Source organism: Salvia hispanica, chromosome 6 (assembly GCF_023119035.1).
Source record: "Salvia hispanica cultivar TCC Black 2014 chromosome 6, UniMelb_Shisp_WGS_1.0, whole genome shotgun sequence".
Lineage (NCBI taxonomy): Eukaryota > Viridiplantae > Streptophyta > Magnoliopsida > Lamiales > Lamiaceae > Salvia > Salvia hispanica.
Genome location: NC_062970.1, coordinates 39,067,773 through 39,081,140, shown reverse-complemented (window position 1 = coordinate 39,081,140; position 13,368 = coordinate 39,067,773).

The following is a 13,368-nucleotide window of genomic DNA, read 5'->3' as shown; positions in this document are numbered from 1 at the left end:
TATAAGCCATAAGGGTTGAGGTGTGACAAATCTAGCCCTTAAAAACATGCAAAAATTGTGTTTGTCAACTCCCCCAAACTTAATTATTTGTTTGTCCTCAAACAAAACAAGAGAAAAATTAAATAAGAAACACGGATGTTAAAGACTAGACTTCATAGTTGCCTCAAAAATTGTAACAAGAAATAAAGAGTTTGACAAGAATACAAATGAAATTAAGTAAAACTTATTAGTGCATTTTCATTACTAGCTCGTTGATCAACTTGAAGTACATGCGCTCACAAGTGTTTGGAAGTGTGTTTATCACTCACTCTCAAAGTGCATATTGGAAAAAGTGTATACTCTCAGATCATGCAACATGCAAAGTTTACCATAGGCTTGCTCGAAGTCTAATCCCCCCTCTACTTTATGTGATTAAAATCAAAAATCCGAAAGGTCGTTATTTTAGGTTATAATGTAGGCATTTTGGTAAGGTGAGAAAATATGGCTAAAAAGTGACTAAACCCAAACATAGCAAATGTGATCAAGTTCTACTACATCAAACTTAGCACCCCACCAACAATTCGAATCTCAGTAAATTCTAGACTTTGTCTAAATTTCTTCTCACTTCCCAAATTCCTTTGATTTTTTTTTCTTTTCTCTTTATTTTTTTACATCTTTTTTTTTCTTTTATGCACAACCGAATATCTCATTCAAACCACAGATGTCTATGCACTTTTTACAAGTAAGCACACTACTTTTCTCTCTACCTTATCTCTCCAACTCTTTTCACAAAATATAAACTAAATTCACCAAGAGTGCATGGATAATCCCCTTTATTTAGCTTCCAAAGAAAAACGCTTTAAAGGCTCAAAGTGGCTAGCTAGGAAAAAAATGTAATGAGTAAGGTCAATAATTAGGATATAGAAAGTAGCTAAGAAGGATGGCCTGACATCCTCTTTTATCATTTAAACACTATGTAGACTTAGGCAGACCAGGAGCAAGTTCTAGAAACAAATACATGAATGCAGATAAATCACACAAGAAAGAAATTTACAGCTCAAGTCTCATAAGGTATAAGCATGATTCAAGGCAAACAATCAATTCATTAATTGTGCACATTTTCACTAAACCTTCAAATCAATGCATCATGTCAACTCAACCAACACATAAAAGAAACTTTTTATCATAGGCAACTCGGTCTGATGTCCCTAAACATGAGTATTTTTAAGTTTTCTATGTTATGCTCATGACAAGATTCACCTCGGGTTTACTAAAATAAAAATAAAAAACTAACAAAAACAACTAAACTCACAGTCCACCACTTCATCCCCCCAAACTTATTCAAAACTACATAAGAATAAGTTTGAAAAGTGGGTAGGGACATGAGTAAACTAAAAATAAAAAAAAAATAAGGAAAAAAAATGATACCAATGTTGGGTTGCCTCCCAACAAGCGCTTGGTTAACGTCTTTAGCTTGACGTTCTTTGAAACTCATAAGTTAGGCCCCATTCTCGGGACTTCCTTTTGTACCTACAATTTCGTAATGTGAGTATAGAATGAAGAAAATTGTAGTACAATGCGTAATATGTGGCAATCCCCCAAACTTTAATCATATCAAGGCATAAAATATGCAAATCAAATTATCTACCTTAACATGATCATTTTTCATCTTCGTAATATTCTCTATCCCCCAATTAATTGCAAAAATTTTCAACAATAGACCAAGATCACGCAAAACAATTTAAGCTCTTAAAAACACAATTCATGCAAGAACAATAGCCTCGCAATGCTATGAACATGTATATATCAACAATCAAACCAAAATGATATTCAATTTTCACCCACAAAGATCAAATATACTCAATCACACCAACAATAATTAATTCGAACAATCCAAAACATACAAATTCACCATTGCTCATCAAACTCCAACTCAAACTACTAATACATATCAACAACAAAGTCATTCAATGAAAGAATTCAAGTTCAAAGCTCAGAAACTAAAAGAGAACGTACCTTGTGTTAGTTAACAATTGAGCACAAGAAAATTGGTAGCATCCAAAGACTTTGATTACGTGATGTCAACTTGAAGTGTGAGTGTGTGAATGAATTGTGTGGAGAAAATAAAATATAAAGGGAGGGGAGAAGATTCAAGTTTTTATTTTTATTTTTATTTTATTTTTTTAAATAAGAAAAATGAAAAAAAATATATACACGTTACTAACATGACAAACTATTAACTATGAAAAAAAATATCAAAAATATGTATAGAAAGAAGAAAAAAAAATTAAAAAAATAAAATAAAAACTAGCTCAGATCCACCATCTAAAAAAACACATACCTCATCCGAACTCGACGGAGTTTATTGAAGAGTATAATAATTTATTGTTGTGCTCCGTACTTTCCTGAATGCTCTATTTAGATTGCAGCCCTAGCAAAATAAAGAAAAAAAAAAAATTAAAATAAAACTATACAAAATATTACACTCTAAATTAGTATTATCAACCATTCTATAATATCAGCTTAAAGCAATAATATTCCCCGACAATGGCGCCAAAAACTTGATGAACTATTTATTAGCACTAAAAATGCTTGCAAGCATACAGGGTAGATCTAGTGTAGCTAAAGGTCAGTACCGGGATATCGATCAATGGGAATAAGATTGCAACTGACTACCATATACTAAGCATCACATACTATCTAGAGACACGGAGTTTTTGGTTTTGAATTAATTAAACTAGACAGAAAATAAATAAACAAATAACAAAAAGCATAAAAACAATGATACAAAGCAGGCGTAAGAAAGTAGAATTTTAGGATTCAAAACACAATTGACTTCCTTGAATTACGGTCTCTAGAGTTATTAAGTCGGTCACTTAACTAGATTAAACCCCCTCCCGAGGTGGAAAATCCGTATATTAGGTGTAATAATTGAAGTCCCCTTATAATTCTTAGACCTAACTCCTAAAAGATCGTTAAGACCAATGACCTCACGTGAAACCTCAACTCTCCCGAGTTCTATTGAATTAAAGTGTGAATTATCCCTTTTCCAAGTCAACTATTTTGTCTCCCGAGTACTCTAATCAACTCTAATATGTATTCAAGAGGTAGCTAATCAATTGAATATAGAACGCACAAGGATAAATCAAATAACTAGAGCTAACACGGAAATTCAATTGAATATCTTCACCAAAAAATCCACAAAATATGTTCTACTCATAGACAAGTAAATACACCAATTAAAGTACAAGACATGAAAGAAATTGATAAAACCCAAGGTTGAATCTTCAATCTTTAGTCTTCTCTTGCCTGGATCTGCAGAGCTCCGCTCCAATGGAAGATGAAGGAATATGTGTGGAATATGGAATGGATGATTGTGTAGAGGGGGGAAGGATTGGAGTCTCTGAGATCAATTATGAATTAGGTTAAGGAGGTATTTAAAAGGAGAGATTTGGGCACTCATATATTCATTCCTTGAATTTCCGCCTAATTTCCACCAGCTTTGACTGTACTGCGCAACGTTCGTAGAATAGACATAACTTTCTCCACAGAACTCCGATTGAGACGTGCGAGATATCCACGCGAAGTTCATTCGAAGACGAAGAGAATGACATGTCGTAAGAACTGATTGGACTTCAAAATGGCTGTCAGAATGGGCTCGAACAGAGGCTACTGCACTTTGGCCTTTTTTTCACCTTTTTCTATCTTTTTCTATCATTTATCAACAAACACGTCAAAAATACCAAATGTATAGAATACGCAATTTAAGAACATAATTTACACGATTGATATTTAAAACAAGTCAAATCTAGCCCTTAAAAACATGCAAAATCTGTGTTTGTCACTACTACGCCGCCCCTATACTTCGGATGAAGGCGCCCCTCCTGCCAACAAGTTGAGGTACTTGAACGCTTTGAACTCCAAGCTTTGGTAGGTCGCCAAGGTGGCACTGATGATGTCGAGCTCGCTCTTTCCGCTCCCCGCCGCCCGCTCTTCCTGTTGGAAGTACCCCTGGAACTTACCAATTGCCTCGTTGCATCTGAAGATGCAATTGTGCACCATACTATCATTGCGATAGATGGTTCCCTCCGGCCGGGTTTCATTTTAAAGACGAGTGATGTGTCACCAATACGTTTTCCCGGTTTGGTTCGTGCCAACGTCCGGATCTTCGTAGACTGCCAAGTAGGCTTTGAACATCGCCATCATCTCACCCGGAATGTACGGGGTGCGGGTGCTACGAGTAGGAGGACTAGAAGTAGGAGTAGGAGTAGAGTTGCTGCTCCCTCCCGATCCGGGTTCGGGTGTCCACCCAAACCCAGAGGCATTTTGGTCGTCCACCGGGTAAGGGCGGTAGCTACCCGTAACTTGCGAACCTTGGGTTTGAGGAGGGGCCGTAAATTGCGTTTCCGGACTAGGGAATGAGTCGGAGTTGAACCAATAGTGGTTCCAACCGCGATTGCCGGAGCGGTGATCGTCGGAGCCGGACATTGTGTAGTGTGGTGTGGTGGGAATTTAGATGAGAGATTATGAGAAAAAAAAAGGAGAGAATGTAGATGATAGAATAGATGAGAATGTGATTTTTTTTTTTGTTGAAGTGGGGGTATTTATAGATGAAAATGTGAATTTTGGGAAAAAAAAATTGAAAAAAAAATTAAAAGTGGGTAGAAAACGGATATAATTTTTTGGGAAGAGGGAAAATAATTTTTTTAATTTAAAAACTATTTTTTAAATTAATTTCGAATTTAAAAAAAAAATTGAATGTACCAACGGCTATGCCGTTGGCGAATCAGAGAGTGCCACGTGTGCTGCTCAGCGGCACGGGCGGATGGCTCGCAGCTGCGGACGGACGGCTCGCCGCTGGCACGGACAGACGGACGCGGTTTTCCCGCTGCGGATGCTCTAATCTTCTTCTTCCTTGCGACGCAGAAGCGATTTTTTCGTCTGCAAATTACAGAAACTCAAATCCAGACCCTTCTTGCCATTCAACTTTCCGTAATTTACTCTGTAATAGCAATAGCTTGGTAAGAGCTAAATGTAATTTTTGAAAAATTTTAAAATCTTCAAAGAAGAAAAAAAAAACGTTGGGTACCCCTTTCCACTGTCTACTGTTTCCACCCCTGATTGTATTCATTTTGAATTTTCAATTATTATCATAATCAATTTTTTTTATTTTTAGAATAATTTATATGCATGAAAGAAAAAGATGAAATATTGAGGAAGAGAGCCCAAAAATAACACGTTCAAGATTCAAAGTTCAAACTGCACTACGGTAAAAATTATGGAGTACATTTATTCCAATAGGGTAAAACCAACCAAATAATAGCAGAAGCCCAAAGCAAGGAGTCCAATAAATCAACATTCTCCACCTTTGGACTACTTCTGGAGAAACAGGGGAGAGCCTTGGTCTACTGTTGCTTCATCATAGCTCATTAGATAGAATATGCCAGGTTGCCTAACAAAACACCAGATGGTAAACCAATTAGTTTTGTAGGACTTAAGCTGCCTTGTGACTTCAAAGAGTCAGCAAGGTCTTTCCGCGGGACATGCAATGCACATTCTAACCAAAATCAAAGTACAATTTTTTGATGCATGACAAAACCTTATCCACAGAAAGATATTTAGTACCCATATCAACTGGGTTATGATCAGTATGCACCTTTTGCGAAAGAACTTCACATTTTTCCACAACATCTCTAATGAAATGGAACCTAACATCTATATGCTTAGTTCTATAATGAAAAACAGGGTTTTTACACAGTTAAATGTCAGACTGACTATCAACAGAGTATAACACAGGAGCAGACTTAATGAAATTGAGTTCAGAGAGAACTCCCTTTAACCAGATTGTCTCCTTCATAGCCTCTGTAATGGCTATATACTCTGACTCTGTTGTAGACAGAGCTACAATATGTTGGAGACAGAGCTACAATATGTTGGAGCTGTGATTTCCAACTAACACAAGACCTGCAAACCTGAAACACATTGGAAGTTGTGAACTTCCTCTTATCCTTATCATTTGCATAGTTAGAATCAACAAAACCACACAGCTCAACACCTTGATCATGCTTAGAAAAACATAAGCTATACTTAGAAGTATTTTTTAAGTATCTAAGGAACTATTTAAGAGCATCCTAATGCACTTGCCCAGGGTTAGACATGTATCTACTCAAGCAAGAAACAACATAGGCAATATCAGGCCTAGTACTAACCATAAGATACATCACAGAGCCAATAGCATTAGAATAAGGGACCTTTTGCATAGCTTTAACCTCGGATTCACTTGTAGGACAAAGATCCTTACTCAGCATAAAATGAACAGCTAAGGGAACAGAAGCACTTTTCGCACCAAGCATATTAAACTTTTCAAGAATTTTATGCACATGTTTAATAGACTTAATGCAAGGACCCATAAAAAGCATATCATCCACATACAGCAGCAAGAACACAAGCACTTTATCAAGGTTTTTCACATACAAACAGACATCAAAGGTACTTCTTACAAAGCCTAACTTCTGCATGCATGAATTAAACTTGATATTCCACTGCCCAGGAGACTGTTTAAGACCATACAGAGCCTTCTTAAGTAAACACACATGATTGGGAAAGTTGGGATCCACAAAACCCTCTGGTTGTTTCATGTATATGGGTTTATCCAAATCACCATGAAGAAAAGCAGTTTTGACATCTATTTGCTTTAATTCCCAATTAAAATGAGCACATAAGGCTAGCATCACTCTCACAGTAGTAAACTTAACAACAGGAGCAAAAATTTCTGTATAATCTATCCTCTCTTGCTGAGTAAAACCTTGGCAACCAACCTAGCCTTGTACCTCAACCCCTCAATTTCATCTTTCAATTTAAACAACCACCTGCAATCAACCACAGAGGGGGCAGAGGCACAAGGATCCAAGGTTTATTGATTAACAAAGAGTGGATCTCTTCTTTCATAGCTTTGAACCACATATCCCAGAACTTTGACTTTTGAGCCTGCTTATAATACTGAGGCTCATTTCCATCAGATTCAAACACATTAAAATCTAAGGCAACTAAATTCACAAATTGACCATATCTGTCAGGAGGTTTTCCCTACCTTCTGCCTCTATCCCTAGTCAATTGATAATTGTGTAAATCTGGATTATTATTGGATGGTGGCTCACTGTCAAAAACATTTTCAAGAGTAGGGTCTTGGTTTTCCTGAGGCTCTAGGGTGATAGGATCTGGGTTAATAGGGGAAGAATTCCACACCTGCTCCACCTCAGTGGAAGCATCACTGCCCTGGGACTCAACCTCACGTGAGGAACTTTCCTCAGATTGCTCCATCTCACTAAGAGGTTCACCATCCGAGGATGGAAAAGCAGGGGACCTAGAAGGAACCACACAAGGGAAGTCATCTTCATTGAAGATGACATCCCTACTTATTACAACCTTGAAACCAGATTCATTCATAACCCAGACCCTATAGCCCTTAACACCATCATGATAGCCAACAAAAACACCCTTCCTAGACCTTGGGTCTAACTTATAAGTTTTTGAATGTATGAAAGCACTACACCCGAACACCCTTAGGTGTGACCAATTGGGTTTTCTACCAGTGAAAACATGCTCAGGGCATCTGCCCTTTAAACGAACAGAGGGGGATCTATTTATCAAATAACAAGCGGGTTAAAGAGCTTCACCCCAAAACTTTTTGGATAAACCACTTTTGGATAGAAGACATCTAACCTTCTCAAGTAAAGTCCAATTCATCCTCTCAGCAACTCCATTTTGCTGAGGGGTGTAAGGAGTAGTTTTATGCCTCCTAATCCCAGTCTTTTGACACAAAGAATCCATTTGAGCATTACAAAATTCAAGGCCATTATCTATCCTAATGGTCTTGATCCTTTTCCTAGTTTGATTTTCAATTAAAACCCTCCAATGTGAAAAAGTTTGAAAAACATCAGATTTGTGTTTTAAAAGGAAACACCAAACTTTTCTTGAAAAATCATCCACAATGGATAGAAAATACAAAGATCCAGACTGGGTAGTAACAGAGGCAGGGCCCCAAACATCCATATGCAAGTATTCTAAAACGAAAATGCAAACATTTTCAGTCACAGGGGTAGAAAAGGAAACCCTGTGTTGTTTACCCATAACACATGTTTTACAAAAACAAAGCTCATTTTTGAAATCTAACTCACCCAAAATTTCAGAGTTTTTCAAAAGTTTTAACCCCTTTTGACTCATATGCCCAAGTCTATTATGCCACAACAGAATTTTATCCATTTTAGCCAGATTTACACTGTGATCATAACTAGTTAGTGATGGGGTTTGGAGCCCCTTGCACAGCGGAAGACTTGTACAAAACAAATAAATCAGACGTAGGATCTATTTGACCGATTATGCGATTAATCAATTCACATGTTAAACAGATAATTTCATGCTAGTTAGCAAATAATTCATGCTCAAAGAATATAAATCCTAAACATGATTTCTACCGTTTAGGGTTACCGATTTTGATTCTCCAAAGAATCGGCTTGCGCCTTCTCCACGATGATGATCTTCGATAATAGACCACGGATCTTCTCTCTGGTTCCCGAACTGTATCTTGATATCAGGGTGGGTTGATCTCATCAAAATACTAGGACTCGAAAAAAGAAGACAAAAGAAATCCTTTTTCAATTTGAAGTGAAATTCGAACTCCTCTAGTATAGAGGGGACGAAATTTTTGCTATAAAAAATTATGATTTCTGTCTCCTTTATTCTCCTATTTATATTAAGTTCCTTTTGGGCCCAGACAGGGATCTATGGAAGGTTTTGGATATGGGCTCCCCCAATTAGCTTTTTACTAATTAAATTGAACCCACAATTTAATACAAGCTTATATTGGAATATTACGAGCAGCCACTACAGAAGTAATATTGAACTCTCCCCATCCAAATCCGAAATTACAAGTAATTCGGGTTTCCACTTTGTTTATTATTTATTTCCGCGCTTAAGATATAAATGTCCATTAATTAATTAATGTCTGCTATGGACTTAATTAATTAACATCTTATTAGTTCCAAGAGTGGACTTAGCAAGAAACATTTATTTATTATTCATAGAGTAATAAAACTCCAACTGACCAGTTTTCCGAATAATAAAACCTTGTTCGAGCTCCTCTTGAGGACATTATCAAACGAGACTCACCTCGCGCATGATTCAACATAATAGCAATCCTAGCACCGCTAGATATTAATCACCACTACCCAATATATCAGGATTATTGGGTTGCGAAAAACCCGCACCATTTGATAAGTCAAAGTAGTGCATAATCAATACCGTATGCTCAATGCTAACATATGTAGATTAAGAAATAGTATTTTATCAAAACCTAGTCTTTCAGTAGATAGCATAAAGACTCGTCTTGCTGTTAGATCCTGTTCAGTGCTATACCACACCAATGTCATTTTATTTCAGTAAGGCTTAGAAATATGCGGACTGACATTGCAACCTTTCACGATAGGTAGTCTAAGCCTATCTAGGTTGTGAAATTCTTCATTTTCTTTTGCAAAGCATTGCATAGATCTGACCGTGTTGCCTTAAAGTGGACGCGCCGCCCACAATCGGTCTACTAAGCAAAAGACTTAGACTTTGTTTTCTTATACATTTAAATGTTTATAAAACATCTTATAAATGCACAAACAATCACAATGTAATAATAATAGTGATTCTATTCGTGCGGAACTGCTCGAATAATACTGAATCGGGTTAAAAGTGGATTGTAGAGTTTTACGTATACAAGCAAGATTCTATTCGAGCGAAACTTGCTCGAAACATGCTTTTCAGTATACCAAACCTAACAATATCCCACTTATACTCAAAACATGCTTTCGAGTATACCCACTGCCAAAAACTCTCCCACTTATACACAAAACAGGTATTGATACTAGATATATCGAACTACCATTCATTTCACAAGGTGAAAGAAGAATCTGCTTGGTTGTTCTCTGATTATATCTTTTTCACCATAATGTCTTTGCTGCATACTTGATCTTTAATTAATTTCATCCCCATATGTGATTGCTTAGCTTAATAAACTCGTGTGTCCCTTGAGTTAGCCTTCACTAGAGTCATACTCCAAATGTAATACTCATAGGCATACTCAAACTTACGATTAAAGCTATTAGGAATATACTCCTAAGGTAAACACATATTCAGAGGATGACTTACTCAATCACTGATTAGTCATAAAACTAAGACAGTGTAACCCCAAGGACATTACATGAATGACTGGTAAACTAGAATATAGTTACTAGTCTTTCTCAAACACTAGGTTATATTCATTACCTCTATCAAAATCCTTTGCCATGGTTAATATGATATATACTTGCTATGCATAAGCACAACTAATATCAAACTTAGTACACATTATAGCATATATGAGACAACTATCTCCGAACTAGTCTCATAATTCTTGATCTCACTATGTGTACACACTAGGTTATATTCATCAAGGGAATCAAGGGTCTGGTAACCAGTACAACAACCATCAGGGAAATCAAGGGTCTAACAACCAATACAACAATCATCAAGGGAACTATCGTCAGAACCAAGGTCAAGGACCAAATTCTGGTCAATTCAACTCCAGACCACATAGGAGTTTGGATGACATGGTCCACGACCTAGTGAATTCACAGCAGTTCATGCAGAGTAACCTACACTCCAACAATGACGTGGTGCACAAGTTACAAGATGCTCAGTCGGAACATAAAGCCGCTATGGATATGATGGCAAAGCAACTGTCCCAGATTGCAGTCTCCTTGAATGAGATGCGGGGAAATGAAGGGAAACTTCCTGCCACCGTCAAACCGCCAGACCGAGTAAACATTAGTCAAATCACCTTGAGATCTGGGCGGGGTTATGAAGGGCCGACGTTGGAAATTGATGAGGAAGTGCCTATGCAGGCTAGTGAAGGAAAAAAGAGTCAGCTGCATCAAGAGGAAAGCGCTAGACCCAGGGAAATCTTTGTTCAGGAAGACCTCCAGAAGAGAGATTTAGGGGGATCCCTACCTCGACCAAGGGACCCATTCTTCCTAGACCCAGAACCTGAAAGAAGTGAGCAAGGAAGGAAACAGGGGAGTTGATGAAACCCAAGTTGGGACTTCCACCAATGCAGTAAAGCGACCAAAGCCATTTCCATACCGAGGGGAAGCGAAGAAGAAAAAGGATGATACAGAGGATCCCATGGAGATTTTTAGCAAGTTGGAAATCAACCTACCATTCTTGCAAGCCCTAAAAATGCCTGCTTTCAGCAAGTTCATCAAGGAGTTCATTGCAGGGAAGACCAAGCCAGATGGGAAGATTGTGGTCGGGGAGAATGTGTCTGCTGTGATACAAAAGAGAAGGATGCCCTCAAAATGCACCAACCCAGGTATGTTCACATTACCCATCTCTCTAGGGGACATCAATGTCGAGCATGCTTTGTGTGATCTAGGGGCATCCATAAATGTTTTACCGCTTTCGATCTATAAGAAATTGACTGGAGTGAGGATGGTTGCTACCAAGGTAGTGATCCAGTTAGCAGATAGAACTTGCATCTGCCCTGAAGGAGTGTTGGAAAATGTTATAGTCAAAGTGCATGATTTCCTATATCCTGCTGATTTTTATGTGATCAAGATAAATGATAATGAGTCTGCTGAGTCTAGTGGTGTACTTTTAGGGAGACCATTTTTGCGTACCGCTAAGACCATTATCGATGTCTTCGATGGAACAATTTTCTTGGATTATAACGGGGAGAAGTATACTTTTAGCATAGATGAGGGGATGAAAAGGCCTTTAGATGTTGAGAATCTCTATGCTATTGATGTTATTAACCCCTTGGTCCAAGAATATCTTGAGACGGAATTGATACAGGAACAAATCGACAACTCGGAGTTGAGTCATTCGATTGACAGAGAAGTTGTAGGATGGTGTGCAGCAATGAACACAGCAGAATTGACAGATGAGGAACTCACTGAGGCCATTATGGAATTTTGCAGAAGTCCCGAGTCAGCCAAATCTAAGGGATCGGCTCACGTGGCTAGTCTGGAGAAATCTCCTGGGTCTGGGAAGGAGGCGTTACCAGAAATTGCGGACAAAAATCCCCTGCCCCAGGAGACAAACGGAACAAAGAAGGAACTGAAGACGCTTCCACCAGGCCTCAAGTACGCTTACTTGGAGGAAAATGAGACATCTCCGGTAATATTCAACAGCAACCTGACCAAGGAGCAAGAGAAGGAGTTATTGGAAGTCATCAAAAGAAACAAGAAAGCAATAGGGTGGACTCTCTCAGATTTGGTAGGAATAAGTCCTGATCTTTGTATGCACCACATTCGTTTAGAAGAAGGTGCGAAGGCTCATCGAGATGCACAACGGAAACTGAATCCGAACATGCGAGAGGAGGTCCTGAAGGAGGTGTTAAAATTGCTTGCCCTAGGGATCATCTACTCCATTCCAGACAGCGAGTGGGTCAGTCCTGTCCATATGGTACCAAAAAAATCTGGAATACAGGTTGTGCATCGACTACAGGAAGTTGAACGAAGCCACAAAGAAGGATCATTTTCCCCTACCTTTCATTGATCAGATGCTAGAAAGACTGGCTGGCAAACAGTACTTTTGTTTCCTTGATGGATACAGTGGCTATTTCCAAATCTACGTTAATCCAGAGGACCAAGGGAAAACCACATTCACGTGCCCCTTTGGTACCTATGCATACCGAAGAATGCCGTTTGGATTGTGTAATGCACCGGGAACTTTCCAGCGGTGTATGATGAGCATTTTTTCGGATCTGTTGGAAGTATGCATTGAGATATTCATGGACGATTTCACCGTATATGAGAACTCATTTGATACTTGTTTAGCCAGCCTTGATCTAGTGTTACAGAGATGCCAAGAGAAGCATTTAGTGTTCAATTTCGAGAAATGCCATTTCATTGTGACTGAAGGCATTGTCCTGGGTCACGTGGTTTCTGAGAGAGGTATACAAGTAGACAAAGCAAAGGTGGATGTGATATCAAAGTTACCATACCCTACGAACCAAAAAGAGGTGAGAGGCTTCCTAGGTCATGCAGGGTTCTATAGGAGGTTTATCAAGGATTTCGCAAAAATCGCGCAACCACTCACTCGGTTGTTACACAATGATGTGGAATTCGTCTTTGACGAAGGATGCAAAAAGGCATTCCAGTTGCTTAAGGACAGGTTAGTATCATCACCAATTATCAGGGCGCCAGACTGGAACCATCCTTTCGAGATAATGTGTGACGCGAGTGATTTTGCTGTGGGAGCCGTCCTAGGACAGAAAATTGATGGAAAAAGCTATGTGATCTTCTATGCTTCCAAGACGCTAAATCAAGCTCAGAATAATTATGACACCACGGAGAAGGAAATGTT